Here is a 26,981-nt window from a genome sequence, read left to right as displayed (position 1 = left end):
ATTTTTTTTTTTTTTTTTTTTTTTTTTTCATTAACCTGGGCCCAACTATCCAAATATCCCCAACTATCCAAATATCTTCCTTGGTTTAATACTTTATTTTAAGAAATTACTGGTCCTTGAAGAAGGTAGGATTTGAGTTGTTGGGAGCCATTCTGAAAGGTCCCATGATGTTGTGATGCTCAAGAACAAGATTACATCAGCATAAAATCTTCCTGAACTCAGGATTATTGCTGCCTTCAGAGACATCGGATACTCTTTCAGATTATAAAATCCTCATGAGTTTAGGATTATTGCTGCCCTATGAGTCATTTTATACTCCCTATGAACCAACCCAATAAATAGTGGCAAGATCTCAGCATTTTGGTTCTTCTGCCAGCTGATCTTCTAGCCCCTTGCATATTTTGAAATTATGCAAGTCTTTAGTGCCTTTCTTCTGTAGCCCTCACCTTGCTGGCTGTCCCCCTTTCTAGGCAGTTGGACTGATACTGCATTGTAAATGTGACAACACAGCACTGCCTTTAAGCTGTTACTTAGTGTATACTTCTCCCATTCTTTCCTCCAAATATCATATCCTCTTTTGATGTGTTCACTTGTTCACCCAATTTTCAGCTTAGTTCCTTGTGGCCGCACTTGTAAAAATTTTGTTTTGTTTCTTCTAGCTCCAAAATATATTTAGAGTTCAATCACTTTGCTCCACCTCCATTGCCAACACCCCACTTCAATCCTTGCTTTATTTAGCTTCTCTTCACACCCTACCCAATCTGTTGTCCACATACAGTTGATAAAAGCATGAGCATTTAAAAACCCAATTTTTACTGGGCATGGTGGTGCACACCTGTAATCCCAGCACTGGGGAGGCTGAGGAAGGAGGGTTGCTGTAAGCATGGAATACAGAGTAAAACCCTATCCCTCCAAAAAAAAAGTAAATAAATATTGAAAACCCAAATTTGATCATATCATTTACTAACTTCCCCTTCCAGCAATTTTTCATTTCATCTCATAATAGTTTTCCTCCCTCCTCACTGGGTCAAGTCATACTGCCTCCTCATAGCGCACTTTTTTCCTGTGTTAAAGCTTTCCTGAATGTGCATCTGCTGTCTGGACAGTTGTTTTTCCCCTTAGCATTTCACACTCATGTCTACCTCTCATTCTTTGGTTATCAACTTGAATGTTACCTCTTGACAAAGACCTTCCCTGACTAGTTTGAATGATATTTTCCAATTCGTGACACTTTTTCCCTCATAACTTAATGGCTTGTATAATCTATACATAATTTAATTTGTTTTCTTTGCAATATAAATACCAGGAGGCTAAGATTGTTGTTTCTCCCCTATTATAATTCCTAGCACTAGTGTGGAGCTTTGTACTTAGAAAATGCTCAGTAAATTGTTCGTTTGTTTGTTTTTTGGTATTTTTTTTTCCTGGCACTGATTATTGAACACAAGGGTATACATATACTGCAAGAGCTCTCCCATTGAGCTACACCCCCAGCCCTTTTAAAAAGTCTGACAGTTTTTATCCAATGTCTTGCTTATACTTGCCTAGGCTGGCCTCACACTTGGAATCTTCCTGCCTTAGCCTCCCAAGTAGCAAGTCGAGGTGTGCACCTTCACCCGGCTTCAGTAAACAGTCTTAAATTAAGACTACTGTGAAGGCAAAAATTGTTATTTAGAGGAAGAATTAGAGTTATCCAGAGTCAAGTATAACAATGCAACAATGTGAGTCTTGTAAACTCTAAGACAAATTTAAGTAACAGATTGAATTTACAATGCTCCCAGAAATGAGAAGAATTTCATTTTCAAACTCTTCTATCTAGAATAATGGTATGGACCAAACATGCTCAGAGCAGAGAAGAAAGGTCCATGGCACTTGCCCTTCTAGCACTGTGGATGGAGGCAAAGTTCAGCACCCATCTGTTTTATCACTGAGTCATTTAAATCAGAACAGGCTGTAGATGACAGTCTGCTAAGCATTTCAGCTGCAAACCACTTAGAAGGGAGAAGAGCTCCTGCTGTGCTGGAAGAGTCTTCTTTTGTGTTTCCAAGTCAGTGGCTTTCTTTCTGAACAATGGCTCAAACCCTATGTGTTTCTGGGAAATGCATCTTGAAATCAATTTCGTACATCTTGACCAATAATAAAAAGTTGAAATATGTTAGAAAATACCTGATGTATCAATGAGTAAAGGTAGGTATTGTTTCATAAATCTTGTCTCCTAGGGCTGGGGATTTAGCTCAGTGGTTCACCTGCCTGCTTCCCAAGCGCAAAGTCCGGAGTTCAATCCCTGTTACAAAAGAAAAAAAAAATCTTGCTTCTTTCTGGGTGTGGTTGCTCACATCTATAATCTCAGTACTCTGGAGGCTGAGACAGGAGGATTACCCTGAGTTCCAGGCCAGCCTGGACTACACAGAGAGACACTGTCTCAAACAAACAAACAAACAAAATGTTTTATTTGACCAGGAGAATGAGGATCAATTTTCTGTATCACACATATTCATTTGCTCTTTCTATCATTTATTTAACAAATGTTCCAGACTTCTAACCTGCATTAAACATTATTCTAAAACAGTGAAAATGCTGATAAACAAAAATGCAAAAATCCTTACACCAAAAGGATGTATATTTTTGTGTTGTTACCTATTGTTCTTAAACTTTCTTACCATCAAATTATATCACTTAAATCTCAATTCTTAGATTTGCTAATGTTATTTTTTCCAACAACTACTTATTACCAATTTCCCTTAATTTGAAGATCTGTTGTTTAAAAATGTATTTCAAGCTGAATAAAAAGATCAAAGATGTTTCCTTATGGATTTCAAGCCTACACTGTAATTCCTAAAATGTGTTTTTAGGAAGGGCAAAGGAGCAATGACATGGAAAATGTTATAAATATCTCTTTGATATGAATATTCATTCAATGGTGTAGTTCTTGTTCTGCAGTCACTAGGAAGCTATTAGCATAGCAAAAGGTACTTCTGTCAAAGAAAAAAAATCCTTTGTAGCAAATAAAGACAAAAGATGTAGATTTTTATATTTAAACAATTTGGAACATCAAACTTAAAAATTCCAGGTATGTTAAACTCTTGATGTACTTAGTGTCTTTTAGATCCATGACTTAGTGGTCCAGCTATCAAACTCAATATTAAAACATAACTAGAAATTCATAGTGCTTTGATAATAGTTTTTGAAAATATTTGTATTGACTTATTTAATGATAACAGGGATATTATGAACTTAATCAATAATTAGCAATCCAGTTTATAGTTACTGAACCCACTTAAGAGTATGGAATATGACATTCCAACAATTTCAAGTGTAAATATTTGCTAGGGCATTTTAATAGTTACAATTTCTGCTACAAATCAGGTCACCTTAACAGAAATAGTACTGAAAAATTTGAATGTAAATTACAAGAAGGGAACAAATAATGCTTCAGTGCTTCTACTGAAATAAGCACTTGCTTATTTGCCCCAGGCATGATAAGAGAGGGCTTAATGAAAATCAGGTATTAAGCCTAATGAGCACCATGTAAAATATAAAAGAATACAAAAGAAGAGAAGAATTTGTTTTTATCAGATGTTGTTTTTGTTGCTGAGGGCATTTAAAGAGCACAGACGTAACTGTCCTGGTGGTTGCCTAGTGGTTCTCAAATTGTGGTTTCTGGACTCTCAGCAGCAGTATTTTTTCAAGACTAATAAGAATTCCAAAATCGTGCATCCTGCACTAGATCTCATGAGTTAGAATCTTTAAAAATGGGGCTCTTCAGTCTTTATTTTCACAGAGTCATGAGGTATGTGTGATGTACACTGAAATTTGAGAACTACTTTCTATTCCCAGACAAGTTCAAAAGTGCTGGGATAGGTATGAGGCTATGTTTAGCATATAGAATGGTGAGCATATTACTTTTTGATGGCTATTTAACAAATCACTACAAATTTAGCAGCTTACAGTGACATACATATATAATGTTGTATATGCCTTGGGGCAGGTTTCTTTTGGCTCTTAGTCTGCAGCAGTTTCAATCCATACTCAGCTGGCTCCAAGGCAGCATGGCCCGGCAGAGGGGCATTGCAGGGGAGGAAAAGCTCCTGGCATGGCAAGCATGGAGCAGAGAGGGATCAAGGGAGGAAGGAGATACACTCTTCCAGGCCATGCCCACAGTGATCCACTGCTATGGGTTATATCTAGGTGTCCCCGCAAAGCCTCATGCAGTCATAGGTGGGGCTTTTCAAAGGTGGCTGGATCTAGGGTGTGTGATGCTGGGATTAAGGGTGTGAGTGCTCTGGAGAAGATAGCCTGGGACAGAAAGAGGGTCACTGCTTGTTTGATGTTTGCTGCACACTGTTTGGATGCTTTCGCTGCCTTCTGCCTGCCACAAATTGTTTCTTCTCTGCATTGGCCCTCTGCCATGCCACCCTGCTTCAGCCAATTGTGAACTGAAACCTCTACGAACTGTGAGCCAAGATAATCTTTTCCTCCTTTAACTTTGGGTATCAAGTATTTTGTCTTAGCAACAAGAAAAAGAAACCAAGATACCTACCCCCTCCAACTGGGCTTTGCCTTCCAACATTACAGGTTGGGAGCTGGCTCAGGATCGGGCTACAATCGGTAGGTGTCTTGCTCGCCTCCTGCACTTTTTGACATTTCTCTCTTATTGCCCAGATTTACGCTGCCAAAATAGCCCCAGAGTACAAAAAAACAAAAAACAAGTTCCTCATACTCTGTTTACTGTAGTCCTTGCTGACATGGTTCTAAACACAAGAAGCTTACATGTCCCTGTTCCCACCAGCCTTATCAGTCAGCTAGTCTCAAAATGGAAAGACTTCCTTTGATCCTGGGTAGGAAGAATCAACATAATGAAAATGGACATATATCTAAAACTTCTATATAGATTCAATGCTTTCCCTGTTGAAATCCCAACAGTGTATTTCACAGAACTTGAGAAAACAATCCAAAAATTCATTTGGAACCAGAAGAGACCTAGAATAGCAAAACCATTCTAGGCAACAGAGACATGGCAGGGGTTCACAATCCCAAACTTGAAACTATACTACAAAGCCAGTGTAATAAAAACAGCATGATACTGGCAAAGAAACAGACCTGAGGATCAGTGGAATAGATTGGAAGATACAGAAACAACTTCAGATGTATTCAACTATCTCATCTTTGACAAAGGAGCCAACTATCCTCACTGGAGGAAAGATAGCCTCTTTAATAAATGGTGTTGGAAAAACTGGCTTTCAACTTGCCAAAGATTAAAACTAGATCCCTACCTTACACCATGCACTAAACTAAAATCCAAGTGGATTAAAGATCTAAATATCAAAACAGAAACACTAAACTTACTGGGAAGTAAATTATGTAGAACTCTCAAAGACTTTGGCATAGGAAAAAACCTTATGAACAAACCCTCAGCAGCAGGAGAACTTGCACAAAGAATAAACAACTAGGATCTCATTGTATTAAAAAGTTTTTGCAGTGCAAGAGAAATCACCAGTATTGCTAAGAGACATCCTACAATGTGGGAAAATTTTTTTATCATCTACTCCTCATTCAAAGGACTACTATCCAGAATATATAAAGAACTCAAAAAAAATTAGATCCCACAAATACAAAGACCAGATTCAAAAATGGGCATCTGAAATGAACAGACATTTCTGACAAAGCAGTAAAAGCAGCAAATACATATATGAAAAAAAAATCAACATCACTGGTCAATTGAGAGATGCAGATGCAAACAACACTGAGATTCCACCTTACCCCAGCAAGAATGGCTGCTATCAAGAAATCAACCAATAACAAATTCTGGCAGGGCTGTGGGGAGAAAGGAACCTTTCTCTATTGTTGGTTGGAGTGCAGACTGGTGCAACCACTATGGAAATCAATATAGAGATACCTTGAAGAACTAGGATTAGAGGTTTCATTTGACCCAGCTATTCCTCTGCTGGGTATCTTTCCAAAAGAATTAAAAGAATCATACCACAATGATATATGTGTACCCACGTTTTTAGTGCCATAGTTTGTAATAGCTAAAACTTGGAAATAACCCAAATGTCCATCAACTGGAGACTAGATAAAGGAGATGTGGTTTTTCTATAAAATGGAGTACTGATCAGCCATAAAGAGTGAGAAACTAGAAACATTTATAGCTAAATGGATGCATATTGAGTCTATACTCTAAAGTGAAATAAATAGGAAACACTTGAGTAAATACTGAATCACTTCTCTGGTGTTAAAAACTAAAAGGGTAAATGAGGTTCAAATAGTATAATTGAGACTGTGAAATAGGAAGAAAATGGCTAAAGTGAAAGTGGGAAGGGTAGGAGAAAGGAAATAAGGGAAAAGAGAAAATGAAAAAAGGAAACAAAGTCTCTGCAAATAGGGAAGGGTGAAGGGGGTGATGGGAGGGCAGGCTTGTGGGGATAAAACAAGAACCTTACATATATCATGTAAAGGTACAAGATCCCAATGATAAATGTAATTGTATCATTTTCTTTAAATGCAACAATAAACTTAATGGAAAAAAATTCAGTTCTTTGTAGTTATAAGACAGAGTTTCCCCCTTTTACTGTAATTGTCAGATGGTCAACTTTCAGACCCTAAAGTACAGGCTGCTAGCAGTTCTCTGCTATATGGCCTTCTCCCAGACTTTCTCACAAGGCACCTTCGCGAAGGCCAGCTGGAGAAAGCTTTTGATCTCAGAAAGGTCCTGGTCCATGACAGCCTTCTCTAAACCAAGGATAACCTCCTTTCTAGTTAACCTCAAAATGGACTGCTCTGAAACCACACATCGCTGGAGAAAATAGCTCAGGGTCAAGAAAACAAGGCTGTGTTCCTACTTTGAGGGAACACAGTTTGAGGTCAATGACTTCAAAAATATCTGCCAAGAGTCTGTGTATGAGAGAAATGTAGGTGTAGCTCAGAACATGTGGTAATGACTGGGCCAAATAGATTAAAATCAAAGTTTTGTACAAGATATTGACAATGTCTGATTGGAGAATTTTAATGATGCTGACTCCTTAGTTTGCTTCTTTTATTCCTGAGTTTCTGAACCCTAGAATTCAAGAAGCCCGACATCAGTAGTGGCTGTTTTTCTAGCCTGGATCCAGAAGTAATGGTTCCTTGGAATGAAGCCAAGCTGAGCTGAGGCCAGGTGAACCCAGGAGAACATCACAGATCATAGCTCTTATGTGTTGGAAGCAAGGAACAAAAAACATTTGTTGTTGTGAGAACTAAAGTATTGTGATTATTTGTTACTTTTATAACAACAAAACTCATGCAAATATATATGTACAGAATGAATTATAGAACCACTACCCAAGTTGAGACAAAACAGCACCAGAATCTACTCTTTATTTTTTCAAATCTAGAATTTTCCTCATCCCCAAAGGTAAGTATCCTCATACCATGAAGATTCAATATCCTGGTATTTGAACTTCATATGCACAAATTAAAACCCAGCTTTGAAAGCAGAATGCTTGCTCTCCTTCCCCTTTAACTTCATTTGACCCTGGCCTTTCACAAATGTCAGGTGAAGCATATTTTCTTTCATTTCCTTGGGTTTAACGATCAGTAAGAGAGCCTCAAGGCAATTACTCCCTTTAGCCTATCCACTGGGCCAGGAACTCATGTGGGCAAATTAATCAGTGACAAGAAAAATCACTTTTGTTTTTGAGAGTTTCAGAATAGCAAGATATCCTGTTACTAGGTATTAAGATTAGACCTGTGTCTAATCATTTGGCCACAACTTCCACCTATGAGAAGGGGCCCACCAGTCTGTGGTCTCTCACCTACTACATGAAGGACTCCTAAATGTGTTTCCTAGTAAGATGGCCCTTTAGGATAACAGTATAAGTCTCCCTCCCACCTCTCCTTTAAATAACAGTCCTGGAGGTTGAACCTCGGGCTCTGAGCTACATCTTCAGCCCAGGTTGGGCTTACATTTGCAATCCTCCTGCCTCGGTCTCCCAGAGCTTGGGTTACAAGCACGTGCCATTATACCAGTTTTAACATAGTCTGATCAGCTCATTCATCATAATAAAGTTCTTACCAACACCGTGCTTCTTGATTAATTGGCTCTCATAGTATCTTGAGCAAATCTATAGCCTTTTCACAGTAACAAATTAATTCATACAATATGTGTTCCCTTGTGTCTAGCTGGTTGTTTTCTAACCAGTATGGTTGTGACATTTATCCATGTGATTTTATAAAGCAATCTTTTTTTCCCCTTTCAATGCTTTGTTTCATTTTAAATTATAAATATACCATAATTTATTTAACCATGCTTCTGTTGTGTCACAGATTTTCTTAGATGAAATAATCATTTCTGCCTGGAATTTCTTAGTATTGTATATATGGCTCTTGTCTTTTCATATTTACTATTTGAGTAAATAGTTTTATTATCATATATATTATCATATATATTAAATGACTAATGATAGCTAATTTTTTTTTTTTTTTGGTACTGGGGATCAAACTTGGGTCCTTGCACTTGCAAGGCAGGCCACCGAACCACTGAGCTAAATCCTTGGCCCTAAATTTTGTGTTTTTTATGTGCTAAGAATTGCTTAATATTTTACACACTTTATTCAGTCAACAAATATTCAGTAAACACCTAGTACTCTGTAGGCTCACTGTTTTTTGTAGAGATTATATTTTAGGAAATAATCTTTTATTAATTAGGATTCTCTAGAGACACAGAACCAATGGGAAATACAGGTGGTCTATAATTAATGATAGCTCATTTTATGATGGGGCAAAGTGATAGCCATGCAGAAGGAACTGTGTGACAAATTTTAGATTTTGATATTTTTCTCTGACTTCCAACTTATCTCATACTTTTCTGATATTCTGGGCAATGGCAGTGAACCCTGGCTCCTGGTCATGCACATGATCACAAAGGTAAGCAACCAATACTCTGTCTATTCTGTGTGCTGTGTTTCTAGGATGTAGAGTAACATAGATTGGGTATATCATATACATTTTTCATCTATGTTTCCAATTTATGTTGGATTTATCAGAAACCCAATTGTAAGTCAAAGAGGAATCTGGATGGATAGATAGATGAACATAAGGGGATTTATTTGGGCAATTGTCTCACGTGATTATGAAGGTTGAGAAATCCCAAGACAGTCTATCCGTGAGTTCAAGACCTTGGGAGGCTGGGTGTATAGGTCTAAAAACCAGAGAACCAGGAGGAGCTAAGGCTTTAATTCTCAATCTAAAGCTGAAAGCTTGAGAATTTAGGAGACTTCTGGTGTAAGTCCTATGTTCCCAAAGTTAGAGAATCCCTAGTTCATATGTTCAAAAGCAGAAGGAAGGAAGAGTCCCAGATCCAGGAGATATAGCATATCCTTTTCTCTCTTTTGCTCTATCTGATTCTCCAGGTGGTTGGATGACACCTGTCCACAATGAGCATGTATCTTTCCCACTCAGTTTACCTGTAGTGTTCCAGACTCTTTCTTACCTCCACTGTAGAGTAGTAGCCCAATTTTCCATTGCCAGTCTGGATTAGTTATTCTAGTCAAAAGGGTAACTCCCTCTGTGTCCTGATTACTCAGAGGCGTAGGAAGCCCAAGGTGGTCACATAGCTATTTTGTCTTCACGTTCAGTAGGATCACTATTGCATCTCCTGGTGGCAACATTTTTGCCTCTAGAACTAAGTCCCTTAGGTTAGCAGAGCATAAATCATGGGAAGAGACAAAATTGTTGCTAGTAAGTCATTAGGGGTAATGGTAAGTGATACTGCTCCAATTTCCACTGCTCACATTTTAGATATGTGATTCCTGGCTGTAGGAGACATAGTGCCATAAATTGGAACTAACTCAAAACATTTACAACCTTCTGGAGAGCTTTGACCTACCCCTGCAAAGTAGTGTCACCTAGTTGATGCTTTAACTGTGTCTTCTAAAGGTTATTCTATTGTACGATCAAAACAGTTGTCTTAGGATGATTGCATATATAGTAAGCCTGGAATTAGTGAGATCATTGCCACACTTTTTTGGATGTGAAGTGAATTCCTTGGCCAGAATCAATGTTATGTCAAACACTATTTTGGTGCATTTATTCTGTAAATTCATGGATGGTAGTTTTGGTGGAAGCATTTAATATAGGAAAGGCAAATGTGTGTTCAGAGTATCTATTCCTTTAAAGATAAAATGCTGCTCTTCCATAGTGGAAGGAACCCAGTGGTATCTATTTACCTCTAGATAGATGACTTGCAATGGAAAATTGGACTACTACTCTACAGTGGAGGTAAGAAAGAGTCTGGAACACTATAGGTAAACTGAGTAGGAAAGATACATGCTCAGTGTGGACAGGTGTCATCCAACCACCTGGAGAATCAGATAGAGCAAAAGAGAGAAAAGATAGTTGACTGGTTACCTTGGAGAGTAATACCATATCAGAAGCTCTGTGTTAATCTTTGCTTATGCCAGATTGAGCACTCTGAAATAGCCATAGACAGTTGGCTTTGAAGAGTGAAAGTTCATAATGTTGAGTCCATGAATAACTTTCATCACTGTCGCAATGACCACTTTGACCATGTGCCTATTTGGCCCTGACAGGAATGGCAAGGATAAAGAATTTGATAGATATCTACAGCCTGAGTCAGTCTATCTGCTTGATTATTAAAATCTGATGGCCTCTGCTGAGGTCACCCTTTGGTAAGCAATCACACGGGCACAAATATCTATAAGCCTTTTGTCTACTCAAAGAAGTTGAGTATCCCTTGTCCAAAATACTTGAAACCAGAAGAGTTTTGAATTTTAGCCTTTTTTTTAAATGACTGTGGAATATTTCTGTATACATATACTTATGCTAGGGATGGGACTCAAATCTAAACATGAAATTAATTTGTGTTTCATACAGTTATACAGAGATTAATGATGACTTTACTCAATATTTTTAATAATGTACATTAAACAAAATTTTATGGCATCAGATTAGCACTCAAAATTTCTGGAATTTGAGACATTTCAGATTTCAGATATTTTGATTAAGGCTGCTCAGTTTCTACCCTAAGGAGTTCAAAATGCAAAGTGCTCATAATCCATTTGGAAGTTGTTTAATTAATTTTTCACTTCCATGTATAAAAAGCCCCTTTTAATGTGCCATGAAATAAAAAATAAAAATACCTCAATTTTTATTGTGAGATTTACCTTTTTTCACTATAGGAAATATAAGGAAATACTCAGATGACTGAATGCTCTATTTTGCTTTTTGTTTTCTGCTTTTGTAAATGTCCATAGCGTTGAGGACTTTCTCCAAGGACAGGGAGAAAATTTAACACATGCTTCTAGGCTTCTCTTTATATTCTCAAGTGTAGTTTACAACCTCAAGCATGGTTTCCCTTATTTACAGAACTATCTTTTATCTTCATTTTATAAGATAAGATTGATCTCTTTTTAAGTTAATATACTACTGGCTTTATATCCTTGCTGAAGGCTTTTGGAATAGGTTAAAGTCTCTGTGTTGCATTATTTACGGCGCAACTGCACTAAAAAATACAATGAATGGTTGAAATTAGTAACTCTAGAAGGGTGCAAAGTGATAATAGTCACGCTCAAATATAGATGATCTACCGTATTAATATACTAGGGATGCTATTCAAATGAATATGAGAGTAAAAATAAAGTGGCAGACTAACAGCATTTTAGCCTTTAAGTTTAGGAAAAAAAAAAGAAGATAAATGGTTAGAAGACATGGTTAATAGCTCGCATGCATATGCTATAAGCCCTTATTTCAGTGTCAACTCTGAGCAAGGACACCAGGCAAATTAACTTGAACATCCATTTGAATAACTAGCTCTTTAAGAAGTGAAATTAGCTTTTATAGGCTTTGGAAGGAATTTCTGGCAAAAAGGATAAGAGAGTGGGTCTTAATGGAGGTAATCCTCTAAGAAATCACTCCTTAGCAGTTAGAAATACGAAAAAGCAAGATAAACTTGAAATAAACGTGGTAAATCCTTATTTAATCTATTGTATTCATTTAATAGGTACTTCAAATCTGGATTACACTGTGTTCAGTAGTCGCCTAAAGAAATCCTATTCTTGCTGTGTTTTTCATTTACTTCTCATCTTACCTGACTAACAACCACTTTCAACCTATCAGTTGTGCATAAAGTCACTGATTGCAATTATGGGGTTGAGTCCTGCTTCATGGATGCAGATAATGGATGTATAATGAGACTTCCTGTTTTCTTCTCAGACATGCATGATCAGATTTCTCTCTCATAGCTTTTGATCCTATAGATCTCGAAAGAACCAGGGCAACTACATTTTTTTTTTTTCAACAAGCTCTACCAGCAATTGTGATCCATTAACAAAGCTGAGAAATTTATACTATTGTCACTTCAAAATGGATTTCATAAAGTAGGGTTTTAAAACAATAATTAAGCATATTTTGCCATCAAGTGGAATTTTTAAAATATATTTTATGCAAAAATTAATTTTTATTATTCAAATAACACTTGTGTACCACAGAAATATAATACAGAAGCAAGAAGAAATCTTAGATATGATCACCAGTCATATTTAAAAATAGTAAATGGAAATGTACAGTTTAACTACAGTAAGAGAGTGTTTGCCTTTGCAGTTGGAAACAATTCAATGGGTCTCCGAATAATTATTTTTCTCATACATAAGTAAATTTTATTGTTCATGTTGACATTCATTACCAACAAGGGAATCACATCTTTCCCTTTGTTTTCTATCAAAACATTTTTTCTGGTTCTTTCCCTGTGGGAAGTAATGTAATTGAGTTTACTAAGGAAGTTCAGCAAGACTAATGTGCAATTTTGGGAAAGCCCATCCTGGTGACACAGTAAACGGGTGTGGTAGTGCTTCAGTCGCTCATTTAATTCATTTGTCCAAAAAACATTTTTTTGAACAATTATTAATGTGCCTCGCACTACAATTTGTGTTGGTGACGCTCAGTCTTTCTCTGGAGAAATTTCACATACTAGAGTGAGAGCTAGACAATTAAAAAAATTATAGTATAATGCACATGTACTATAGAAGATATTCGCACAGGATACACTGGGTACGGAGACAGTGAGCACCCATGTCAGAATAGAGTCAGGGAATACGTAATTCGGATGAGCCGGGTGAAACTCATGTGTGGCCGCTGATGATCTGGGGAATCAGCAGGGTATACTAACCCCGATTACGTTATTATTGTCTAGACTGGAGAAGAGGAAGTTTTTCTTTATTTTCTGAGTTTTTTTTTTAATGAGTATTCTGTTTTCTTTTTTTGTGGCGCATCATCTTTTATTATAATTCTAAGAATCGTAGCAAAATTATTTTGAAATTTATTTCCTTTTGTATTTTTTGTTTCTTGTGAGAGCCTTTTTCATTTTTTTTGTTTGTTTTATCCTTCATTTTTCAAATGAGTCTAAAAGTCTAAATGACTTAGAAGAAAGTCAGATTCTTCTAAGAAAGCTCTTCCAATCTCTTACCTGAAGTCGCAGGACTAGCTTTCCACATCTGTCAAGAATAGTGTTGGGCCGGGGATTTAGCTCAGTGGTTCTGCCGTCTGCCTTGCCAGCAGAAGGACTCGAGGTTGATCCCTGGTACCAAAAAAAAAAAAATGTATGAGAAGGATTTGGGACTTACATGCTTGATGGGGAGAGACCCTGATGCACCAGGTAGAATTATGATGAGATAACTGGTCTAAGGAAGACTTTTCACCCGTCTTCATCTCTTGGCTTTTTTTTTTTTTCTTTCTCCTGTTCTTCCAGAGGTGGGCACTTACATGCTGCAAATAGAGTCTATTGTTGTTTGATCCATTACCGGCACTGCATTTTATCTTCCTTGAGCTACTATCATTTACCTCTGGTCATTTATCACTTACTTCCTCGCTTCCAAATTTTTATCGTTTCCTCTACTCATGCTGTCTTTGTCCTTGTGGCTCTGTGCCTTGAAACAAAATAAAAGCCTACGGTATGGTTTTAGGAAGGAGCGAAAGTAAATTCACGTAGTTGGTCTGCTGTTCTACCTGCATCTAAGGCTCCTCCTTTTTTGCAGAACACTGTACAAAGACCTTAGTTCATAGTAATTAGAGGCAACAGGTGCTGTTATTGTGCTAATTTTAGAGCAGATGATGGAATTGAATTTCGGAGAGGTTAAATGACCAAAGAAGTAGCAAGTGGTGGCTAATACGAGATTCTCAAATCTGCAGCCTGGATCATACAGATTTTGAGGTCTCTTTTGGACTAAAAGTCTTTTTAGCTATTTGTTTTTTTGTTTTTTTTTTTTTTTTTTTTTTTTTTTTTTGTGTTTGTTTTTTTTTTTTTTTTTTTTTTTTTTTTTTTTTTTTTTGCTTTTCTGAGTGCTAGTATGGATTCTAAACTCAGCTTTATTTACTGACAGTGAATAAAAGGATAATTGGGCACAGAGTCCTCTGAGATAGCCCATGTTCCACAGAGAGCTGGCTTTAGAGTGCTGTACACTAGGGTGGATTGGACTGTATTGTGATATAAGTTCGTTTTCTTCATTTTTTTTAAGGTGCTTGACAAAGCTACATTGGTATTTTACTAATTTTGAAATGAAATCCAACTGCTTTCAAAGGCAGGAGGTGGAATGGAGAATAACAGAGAATTAAAGATGATGAATTTTATGGGCAAAAGATTGTCAGCAGCATGTTTTTAAAAATTAAAAGCTGTTTTGCAAAATAAGTGAGAGGCTTCCACACTGTTAAAAAAAGGAGCACAGGTAATTGATTTTAAAATAAAACATGTAAATTCATTTGACTGTATATGACATCACTAAGTTAACTCATTAATTTTATTATTGACTACCATTGTGGTAAATCTCTGTTCACCAAATGTATTATTTTGTGAAAGGTAAAGATAAATTGACCAGAGAAGATTTCTTCTGCGAAATTAACCATATGGATTTCTGCATTGTGTGTGATATCTATGTATAAACACATAGATATATTTACATATACCTATATACATATGTGAGCATATCTGTATCTTGATATATGATAGTTGGACTATATATTACCCTTTCTAGAAGTGACAAATAGCAGTAAAAAATGCAAAGGACTAAATTTTGGAAAAGTAGTATTTATAAAGAAATGGTAAAGTTTGGAGTAGAGAAGACGTATTGACCACCCTGAATTTAAAATATAAAAGTAATATGAGAGAATTGAAAAATCATGTCTCTTCCAACAGGGCTTTCAACAGTACGTAAGTCTGGTACCCAGCAAGAGTTTACTGAACTTCCTTGTCATAGGTGCATGTTTGTTTGTTCCTCAGGTTAGAGTGCTGAAGTTCTGACCCCCCAGGGCTACTGTAGAGGACAGTAGTGGTAAGTCTGTGGCACATGTGCCCCAGCACGGTGTTTGTATCACAGAGAGCTCTAAAAATGTTCGCCATCAGTGGTATTGCAGATGGAGTCTTTGGGAGGTAGATTGCAGAGTCAAGAAGGTGGAATCTGCATAATGGATTTTCAACTGAGTACGAGAGAAGTGTTTTAGTAACTTTCTCCATCGCTGAGAACTGATACCCAAAACCACAGACTGAAAGATTTCTTTTGGCTCAAGTTTGCAGAGGTTTCAGTCCATAGATGGCTGGCTCCAAGGCAAGGAGGCCTGGCAGAGAATGCTCATGGCATATAGCAGGCAGGAAGCAGAGTGGGGCCAAGAGAGGAGGAGGATATTACTGTTCCAGGCCAGGCACTCAGTGTCACCTCTTCCCACCTGATTTCTCTCCTCAAATCACGTCCAGCTAGAAAACTATCAGTAGATCAGTCCAATGATGAATATCACACACCCATTATCCAGTCACCTCCCAAGAGCGCCTCCTATGAGCACACGAGGCTTTGTGGAGACATCTAGATATAAGCCATAACAGGGAGAGAAATTACTCTTTCTCTACCATATGAAGAAACAGCAAAAAGGTGGAAGTTTGCAAATCAGGAAAACAGTCCTCACAAGAACCGGACCATGTGTACACCGTGACCTCAAATGTCTAGCTCCAGAAGAGTGAGAAAATAAATTTCCAACGTGGAAGCCATGCAGTCTTTCCTCTCTAAACACCATCTTCCTGGAATCAAAATGGAAAAAAACTATTTTTCTTTGGTTTTATATTTAGCATTAAGTGAAGGTCTGTGTAAAATGAAGTTAACTGTATTTCAATTATATAAGATGCATGTGCTTTTTCTCATAAATTATTTTCTGCAATTTTTGTCATTTAATTACAGAATAAGTAAAATCTTTTTACAACTTAGAAATTATATAAAAGCTGCAAAATACTACGTAATGAAATATTTCAGTCTTTTCCCTCTCCTTTGCTGGTTTCCATCACCCATCTCCAGAGACAACTACTTTAATTAATTTTTATATACCTTTCAGTGTTTGGTTATGTGTAAGTGCTATGGTTAGAAATGTTTGTGTCCCCCCATTCATATATAGAAATCAGTTGTATGAGTTGATGTTATTAGCAAATGGAAGCCTTTTCAAAATAAATATATCATGAAAATAGGACCCTCATCAATAAGATGGATGCCTTTTAAAGTGGACCTGAGAGACTCCTTGCCTTTCTACCATCTGAGGGCACATTGAGAAGATGAAATTTATGAACCATAAATGGAGTCTTCATCAGACACCAAATTTACTGCTGAATTGATCTTAGATCTTTTAGTCTCCATCCTAAAATTTTTTCCTGTTCTTTTTATAAAGAAAAAAATTAATAATATTTCATTATGGTATCTCAAATGCATTAAGGTGATTTGTATGCAACTGGGCATATTTCTTTGTTTTTTTAGTGCACAAGATGCTATTATTCTCCACCTTATAGTTTTTGTCTATAAATTTTGATGTTCCTACTTTATCAAAATACAGTGATACGTATTATTTAACCAGTGTCTCACTGTTATACATTGTTTTCTGATGATTTTATTAGAAGATACAATATTGTAACAAGTAACCACTTATAGACCTAGTGTCACATGTGCCAAATAGATTTTCATAGAATAAATTCCTAGATGTGAGATTACTAGGTCAAAAGGTGTATTCAGTTATGATTTTGTCAAGATAAATAAGCTTCTACAGAAGTTATGCCAATTGATCTTCTCATCAGAAGTGTGCGAGAGTGCTATCTGTCATCCAGTTTACCTATGGAGTTCCATATCAAACTTTTGAATTTTGTGATTTTGATGACTATACAGTTGACAGTTTAAATGTTTGTTTTATAAGAATTTCACATTTTTTACATGGTTAAAAACCATCATTTCATTTTATGCAAAAATCATGTTCATAGCTTTTCCCTATTTTTCCACTAGGTTATTTGATTTTCTTATATATTTCTTTCCTTTTTTTCCCCAGTATTAGAGATCAAACTCAGGACCTTACACCTGCCAGGTGGGTGAGGCACCACTGAGCTACATCCTCAGCTCCTTCTTATTAATTTCTACAAACTCTTTATATATTGTGAGTTATATGTTTCTATCTTTGATTAGAGAGCCAAGTTATTTGTTGTGACTTAAGATTTTTCTTGCCTTATGGTGTTTTGTTGTGACAAAGTCATCTTTTTTATTTTAAATGTATTCATTTATACTTTTTTACATGAAGACTTTGAAATATAATAGAAAAGACTCACCTACAGAGCCCTTCCCAATGCATAAAATTTTCTTACAGTAACATATATTTTAAAACATTCGTATTTTTATTTTGTCCAATTATTCATTGAATAAACATTTACTGATTGTTTCTTGCATGCTCTGAACTATTTTAGGCACTAGGTGTGCACTAGTAATCAAGACAGAGAGCAATCATGGCCCTGTGGAATTTACATTCCACTTATGGGAGGTGGATGTATATTTTATGAAAGGGAATAGACAAAAAAAGTAGATTATAGAGTATATTTAGAAAGTGATGAGCATCATAAGAATTAAGATAGAGAAAGCAGGTGAAAAGGAACTGGAATACCAGAGTATAGAGTATGAATTGCAATTTTAAAGAAGGTAATCAGTGTAGAGCTCACTGAGAAGGCAATATCTGTGCAAAATCAAGGAGGAAGTGATAAAGTTTCATGTAAATCTCTACAGGAAGAAAGTTCTGGGTATAGACCCTAAGTCAAGAGAATTCCTGAGAAAGAGCAAGAAGCCAGTGGAAATGTAGCATACTGATTGAGGAGAATAGATAGAAACAGTATACTGGGACAACAAGGATCAGAGCATGCAGAATGTTCCAGACCCTTGTAAAGGCCTTAGCTTTTATTTTGAGTTAAGCAAGGGTTCCCTGTTGAGTTTTGTGCAAAGAAGTGAAGAGATATGCTGTGGTTCAGAGGATCACACTGACTGCTGTGTTGAGACTGCATTGTAGGGTAATAAGAACGGCAATGAAGGAAGATGTTCGGATGCCACTGCAGAAGTGTAGGCAGGATGTGATGAAGACCACGTGCAAAGTAGAAGCAGCAGAGACGGTGAGATGGGGGTCAAATTAATGTACTCTGCACAATAACAAGATAATTTTCTGGTAGGTTTGATAGGAAGAAAAAGACTGCAAAGGAATGTAAAGATGACTTGAAGACTTTCCTGAGCGATTCGAGGATTAAAACTACCATCAACCAAAAAGTGCAAGTGCATAGGTGGAGAAATTTTGGGAGTGGGGAGTGAGAATCGGAAGTTCAGTATAGGCTTGTTTTATTTTAGGTTTGTAACAGGCCGCTAGTGATGTTGAGTGGGCACTGTAGAACTGAATTTGATTTTCAAAAGCGTAAATATAAAGAGAAGAACAACAAGAATTGTAGTTTGGGTTTCTTCATGATTAGGACTTGAATGGAGCGGGAATCGATAAAGGGGGGCCAAGGAATGATGTCCACATTTGCAGGAAAACATTGCAAAGAAGTGTGTCCAGTGCTGCTAATAGCAGGCACCTCAAGGAAGGTGGGAACCGAGAATTGGCATCAAGATCCAGCAATGTGAAATTGTCTAATGACGTTGGCGAGAGCAGTTTTGGTGGAGTGCTGTGAATAAAAATCTGATTTGAGTGGTTTCAAAAATAGGAGGAAAGAGAAATTAATGATCGTTTAAACAACTCAGTCATTTTGTGTGGGAGGAAAGAAGTGAGACTCTAGCTGAGAGCGGGGGATGAAGCTAAGAAAAAATTCTTTCTAAAATATGTGTTATTGCTTTATGTTGTGGGAGATGATCCAGAAGAGAACAAGAATTTGATGTTGCAAGACAGACTGGTGAAAAATAATGCCCTTGATGAGGGGAGAGGAATAAGATCAGGTGTACAAGGAGGAGAGTACTTTCCATTATGAAGGCAACAGTTAATGTATGGCAATGGGAAGAAAAGCAGACTGCAGGTTCAGCTAGTCAACGTGCCAGGACCTCCTCAATATTTCAATTATTTCATTGAGGCATATTTTAAACTTTTAATACTGTTATTACAAATCACTACCAGTGGCTTAGAACAAATATTTATTCCTCTGAGAACTTGGGAAGTTCAAGATCAAAGTACTGCCAAATTCTGAGGCTGAGGAGGACCTGCTCCTTAGTCATCTTGCTGTATCCTCACATGGCAAAAAAGGCAGAAGGAATCTTGGGGATATTTTAAAAATGCCACTGAAGAGGGGTCCACCTTCATGTACCAATAGTCTCACACAACTCCACCCCTTAAAACAATCATATGAATCTTTGAGAGGAAATCGCAAACATTCGTTCTGCGGAAGGTAAGCAGAGAGAAATTTAAGAATGAGGATAAAGGAAGAGATTCTAAGGGTTAGAAGAGATACTTAGGTATTATGGTTAGCATAATGTTTGCGAGAGTGAATATGCAATGGGTCCTCTTGAGTTTCATGGCCATGGATTTAAGGTGAGACTAGGTAGTGTGTTTTACTTCTGCTATGTTCAGTTCTATGGATGAAAGTAAAGAAGGGTGAGAGTTGGATTTAATCAGGGTTGGATTTTTCCAAATCAGTTCAATAATGTGAAAGAAATATAGAGGAACAAAATAATTTAAGTTAAGTAAGGAGGAGATTGAGGACATCAGAGGCGGGAAAGGTCCATGGTGATTTTTAGAAGGAGCGTGGAGGGAAAAAAGAATGGCCAGAGAATGAGAAGCAATAAACTGAGACTGTGGAGAAGTTGAAGCTAAGACAAAACCTATGGTGTGCCCTTAAGAATGAGTGGTGAGATAAGGTGAATGAAACACGTTTTTAAAGGACACACCCTTCAGAAGAAAATTGTTAAAAGGGATAACATAAAGGAAAATAGAAGACAGTGCGTAAGATGAATCATCTGCATAAATTACGTACTGAATTTTGTCTTACCCAAATTCCTTTGTTGAAACCCTGAATGCCAGTACTTCAGAATGTGACTGTATTTGGATATAGTGATTTTAAAGACAGTTAATTTAAATTGAGAAAATTGAGACCAACACTAGTGCATCATTCGGATACCTTGTGAAAAGAAGAGTTTAAGGCATACAGGGGGATGGATATCAGGGTTGTGTGCACAGAAAAACCACCATTTGAAAGAGGCCACAAGATGGTGGACATCTACAAACCAAGGAGGAAGGACCTGGAAGAAACCAACCTTTCTGGCACTTCAATTTGGAATTCTATCCTTCAGAACTGCGAGAAAATAAATTTCTGTTGTTTAAGCTACTCGTTGTCCAGAAGTTTTATGTCATAGTCCTAGCAAATTAATAAGTATGTTTATTGTATGGGATGCATAGGAATGGAGAGTGTGACAACCAGTCAGGGATTCAACTGTTTGACAAATCAGGGGTACTGAACCAGAGCATCTGCTGTATTAGCAAAAAGCAGGAGTATTTAGCGATACCATGTGATGAGTAGATTCAAAGCTGGGTGATCTAGGAAGGAGAATGGTCTGAAAGCAGCAGTGAGGACCACGACATCATGGACATCACCTACCTGACCAGGGATATCAGGCTATGGATCAAAACGCTACACTTCAGATAGCTGTTTGGTTCCAGTTAGGGAAAAAGATGAAAGAAATAACGCAGCTCTGGAAAGGGACCCGTGAATTTCAAAGAGTAGACCAGAAGAGTTTCACAGTTAGACAGCTTGGGGAAAGTGGGCAGAAAAGATCAGAGATTCTTATTATGAAAACAGCATGTGATGCTGGTCAGAAATAGGAATAAAGGCAATAATGAGGTAAATTTGTGTGTATTAGAAGCAGAGAACCCCTTTAGACCTTGGAGTGTGTGTGTGTGTGTGTGTGTGTGTGTGTGTGTGCAATGGAGTTGAGTCTCTGATTAAGGAGATAAGCCCTAGTAAGTGTAGTTTTAGGTTCTTGACCTTGAATGGAATAGCTATGATCTCATTCAGAATGTGCTGTCTTGATTCCATGCTGATTTCCTTGGGAACTTCTGGGGCGGTACTGCATTTTACAAAACATCTTGGCAACTTCACTTCTGATTACTTGGAAATTTATCTTATTTGTATGAACTATTGAACCAATTTTGTCCTGTTGTGACAGTTATTTAGTTGGCTCAAAACCCTGATTTGAGGGGGTAGTCTGTCTTTCCTCCTGGACTTGTGATTTTTATCTTTAATGCACACTAAATTCCCATACATGTCCTATACTTGTATGTGTATTTATTGTTCTAAAGCTATTGTGATTAATAAAGTTAATGTTTATGAAGAAGCACACAACTTGAAGAAGGCTTTGGTTAACATGTTTGCCTTCAGAGGTAGGCTTACTATTTTCTGGGGGAATGGTGTAAGTCATTACAATTCTTTATATTACAAAGCAATTATACTAAGATATAATGGGAACCACCTTCTTCATCATTGTCTTTCTCTGGGTTATAATTCCGGAGGTGTTGGTAACTGTTTTCTTTTGTACTACCTGGTCCTCCTCTTCAAACAATGGCAAGCAACACTGCTTAATTCCCAGGAGAATCATGGCCACAGAAGCGCCATCTGCCATAGGTAAGTTGGTAATGCAAGCTGGAGCAAGTGCTCTAAAATGAATAACCAGTACATCTTGGCAGGGTCAAGTATTACAATTACATCTGAGCAGAGGCTATTGGTACTGCTGTCAACAAATCAAGATTTACAACTGATAGTAATTGAAATAGTAACAATGATGGTTACAAAAGCTTACTACAAATAATGATTAAACAGATGGCAAGTTTTTAGTACCTTACCAGTTGCCTGATATCTAGGATTTGATAGTGTATATTTAAAAGAATTTGAAATTACTTTCTTGGTTTATAGAAGAGTATGCTGAGGGAAATTGAGTAACTTTCCAACAAACATCACACAGTAAGTGGCAGAACCAGGATTTAACACAATGTGTTCTTGACATTTTGCTTTCTTGCTTTCCCCTCTACTACAAAAATACTGTTTAGATTAGTTGCAACAGAGAAACATCTCATAAAAGACTAACATCCCAGGGAAAACAGCATATGAGCAATTTATTTTGGTTTTGCACAAAGACCATTCTCATTTAATGTATTCATGAAAGTCAGTACACACATACTTTTATCTACCCATCCATTCTCTATGCCAGGATGTTTGTATAAAAGTTGTAAAGATAGATTAATTTCTGTGAATTAAACTATTTTTAACCAGCAAAATGTGAGAATTATGGAAATCTCAGGAGCAAAAATATGTAATTGTGTCTTTTGCTTCATTTATGTAGAATATGAATCTCCTCTTCAAGAGAGAGCATATTTATTAATTCAATGTAAGTAAAAATATAAAAATTAAAGTGTAATTTAATCAATTTTTAAAGTCTGTATTCTAATTTTCCAAAAATAGTGGATTTTGAAACATTTTTTCCACTTAAAATTAATAACTTAAAATTTAGTCTGACAGAAAACATGTACTTTTCACATCATATCAGGAAAAAATAACCACCCAGGCTCCTTTTTGTTTTGTTTTGTATTGTTTTAGAAATCATAACACTTGTTTTCTTTTTTTATTGCCTTGAAATAAGCATGGTCCACATATTGATCACATTAATGCTTTCTATTTAGACTATGCATTTTACTCAAAGATTCTTTTATTTTTTTGTATCAGGTGGGTGGTATAATTGGTATTTTAAACTGGTATGTGGAAGTCTAACAGTCACTCTCACAAAAAGCCCCATAAAAGATGGGTTTCCTATTGCATTCCAGCTCAGTTCTGTTCCTTGAACATGTTGATCACTGCTGCCGAAGGCCTTCGCAGAAGTTTCCTTGACATAGATGTTTTTGCATGTAATAGTCACATGTCTCTACTTACTTATAAAATACTATTTCAACTATTGTTTCCTTGGCTTTTTCCTAACGGGCTTTCTAAAAGTATCCTCTCTTCATTCTGCAACCCCAGTGTCTCAGTTATTTTTTCTTGTTGTTGAGACAAAACACCTGACACCCAAAGTTAAAGGAAGAAAAGTTTATTATAGTTCACAGTAGAGATTTCAGTTAACAGTTGGCTGGTTCCAAGGCAGGGTGACATGGCAGAGTGGCATGGTGGAGGAGAAACAGTCCATAGCAAGACGGACAGGAAGCGTGGAAGCCCCCTGTCTCTCTTTTCCTTTTATTCCATTCAAGCTACATGCCTACTGGTTGGAGCTACCCACACACGGGGTAAAACCAGTAAGCCACACCCAGAACTATGCAAAACCAGTCAGAAAAAGGATCAAATATCGCACCTTCTTAATCGAAGCATCACATACCCATGACCCAGGCCCCTTCCAAAAGCCCCGTCTATGAGAGCACGTGGAGCTTTAGCGGGACATCTAGATGCAAGATGTAACATTTTGCTTTTCTTCCCGAATACCACACATTTAAAAAATATTTTTTTTTCATTTGCTTCTTGACGCATCTACCACCAGGGTATAAATTAAATTCATCAAACATTTTTATTCCCTAATGTGTCTCCATGACCTAGAATAGTGTCTGGGATCTAATGAAAGCTATAGAAATATGTTAGGGTTTTGAGTTTTTATTATATGAACATTTGTAATTCCTTTCTTTTTCTCTATGCCTGAAATATTTGAACATTTAAAAAAAATTTGTTTTAAAGAAGGTTTTGTTTTCAGAGAAATGCAGAGCACTTTATTATTGCTATCATAAAAGGCAGGTCTTCATAGGGCTGGGAGCAAGTTCTGACAGCAGGGACGAACCCTTTGCCTGCCCCCAATGAATGGATCCGACAGCACCCAATGATGGAGTTTCTGAGCAGGAACATAGTGGAGACGGACTGTCCTTGTGTACTGGCTTGGACTTCTTTTACTTGCCATTTTGGGGGCCCTGGTTGACATCTCCTTCACATTGTTCAGCACTGGGCTGCAGCATCTGTAGAAGGTCTTCACACAGCCCAGGAGTTTCTGCTGTGGGGGTTGAGGGCACCTGGAAATTGTTCTTGACGACCGGGTCCAGCACAGAGAGTGGATATGTGTTAAATTTTTCCTCTTCCTGTTTCTGCAGTGCCGCTGGGATTATCTCACTTTGGGGCTTATTGAAGAGGATGGAGGTGGTAGCTGCATTCTCAGGTCACTCTCATTTCCTCTGTCTCTCTAAACAAAGTAATCATATACTGTGTTTTTGTTAGATAACATGATTCCTATCTCACTGATTATGTCCAAAATCTTTTTATCATTCTTCTATAACAACTTATGAAGTAAAACTCCTAAAGAGTCAGAATTTCCACCAAATTTTGTGATCTAATTTGTATAAAAAATTGTTCTTATCAACAGATCTATGGATAAATAAAATATAGTATAGGGCTGGGGATTTAGCTCAGTGGTTCCGCTGCCTACCTCCCAAGCGCAAGGTCCTGAGTTTGATTCCTGGTACCAAAAAAAAAAAAAAAAAAGTAGTATTTAAACATAATGGAGCACAAATCTTCCATTAAAAAGACAAACAAGTCATTTGCAGGATGACCTTGGGACTGTTTAGTGAAATAAATCAGATACACAACCTTAAATATCTCATGGATTCTCTTATGTGAGAAACCCAAATATAAACAAAGAGCAAAATAAAAGATAGATAATACCATAAGAAGTAACAAGATAGATCTTTCTTAAAGGAGAAGGGGAATCAGGTGGTAGAAGAAGAGAGGAACGAGGAGAGGGAAAGGGGAGGAATTAAAATGTGTTATGTGTATGTACCAACTGCAAACAAAGAATGTAAACATGTACTAACACAAAAACAGAATATTTATCTCTGTTAAGGCTTTCATGTCTCTATATTCCATCATTAATTGAAACACAAGATGCAACATGAACAACGTTAAACAAAACTTTTTAAATTGTTTTTCAGGTATAAGATATTTTTGCCATTTAATGTTATGATACAGTTATTTGGAAAATATTTCTAATCTAACAGTACACATTTGGTCTTTTTAAACAAAACATTTACTAAGACTGTTGAAAAATTATTCATAAATATTTAAGCTTAAAATCATGACAGTAAGTGTTCTCAAGACATTTGAACTTTTTCTATTAATGTAGCTTACTTGCTTGCAATTGATGAAAGCTCATCACAAACTATTTGAACTCAAAATCGTGGGGAAAAACTTTCTGAGATTAGTAGTCTTTTTATTGATATGCAGTCTGCCTCTGCTGGGATATAGTCTTCATGCAAAGTCATTTAGACCATTTAACAAGAGAGCAAACCCATTAAAAATATGCAAGCTCTTGGAAAACAAAATCCAGTAAACTAATTAAACCTATTAAGGCAATTACAGAGAACTATAAATGATGCAAAAGTTATGTTGGGCTTCTCATGGTACCAATGACAAAAAGCCAAGAGTTCCTATTTTTCTAAATAGAGATAAAGAGTATGGGTGATTAATTTCAGCACCATTGAGTTAATTTGTAATGAGTTAACAGCAGAAAACATTTCCGTGGGCATATAACAATGGTGGAAGACGGTTGTTTTATTACTCAGTGGTAATACAGCTATTTATCAGGGAAAGCTTTAGTAATTAAGAGAAAACTACAGCCACCTGTTGGCAAAAAAGTGGAAATATAAAGTTTTGTGAAACAGTTTGTAGTCGCCAGTTATAGTCAATTTTCTGAGGTTTTCTTGACTGTCTCACATTTGAGAATATTCTGTTTGTTTGTTTGAGACAGGATCTCATTATGTAGTTCCTACTGGCCTGAACTCACCATGTAGCCTAGGCTGGCCTCAAACTCCTGGAAATCCTCCTGCTCCTGCCTTCTAAGTGCTGGGATTACAAACATGCATCACCATGCCCCACTGAGAATATTCTTAGATGTTCTGTTAATATCTTTTGATAGATGATCAAGATGTTATGATTTTTGTTTCAGAAGTCAGCTTTAGCCTTATGAACTAGTAATAGGAATTGAAACTTGTTCTCTGAATGGCACCAATTATCATTTTCATCATTATTATCATGAAAATCACGTTGATGTCAATAAAACCTTAAAATATAATGTATGTATGGATCTGTGAGATACTCTTTTATGTTTAAAAATGCTGTTACTCTTTATGATCACTCTGCAAGATTTTGCAGCATAGAGAACTATCCTTACTCTTCAGATGGTCGATTGAGGCAGAAAAATTAGATTTCTCTAAGACTTCTCAGCAAAGCAAGGACACAAGTGTTGGGTCAGGACTCAACTTTCCAAAGTTCTTATCTGGCACAAGATGGCCGCAGCAGGAAGTTCATGACAGCGTGAGATTATTTCCTGAATCTTAGTTGTCTAAAGAAGTTTTGGTTATTTGTACTTTGTAGCATTACACATCACAAAAATGTATTTATTATTATTTAGCAAATTATGTCAAGTGTGTAAAGTCAGCCAGGGTGGAATAAGCGCTAAGGTAGGGGTGACTGACAGCATATGTGCAGATGCAACATCTATTCGCATCATCCTTAGTGGCTTTGCCGGGAAATAGAAGCCATCAACAGAACGGCTTGAGGCTGCAGAATCTTATGCACTGCTGTCCTCCAGAGCTCATCACAGCAGGACAACTTAGTTGCTTTGGTATTGGGTTAGTGACTGATATTTCCATTTCATGTGTTCATAAAAACATGCATTTTA

The 26,981-nt window shown here is 36.9% G+C and overlaps 1 pseudogene; it reads left to right on the top strand.

Annotated features, from left to right (window-relative positions):
- Window positions 1–18,343: 18,343 nt before the first annotated feature.
- The window catches only part of LOC109117460, a 33,468-nt pseudogene continuing 24,830 nt past the window's right edge, over window positions 18,344–26,981 (top strand).

Source organism: Fukomys damarensis, unplaced genomic scaffold (assembly GCF_012274545.1).
Source record: "Fukomys damarensis isolate Sample0158 unplaced genomic scaffold, DMR_v1.0_HiC HiC_scaffold_33, whole genome shotgun sequence".
NCBI lineage: Eukaryota > Metazoa > Chordata > Mammalia > Rodentia > Bathyergidae > Fukomys > Fukomys damarensis.
This window is presented reverse-complemented; position numbering and strand designations above follow the sequence as displayed.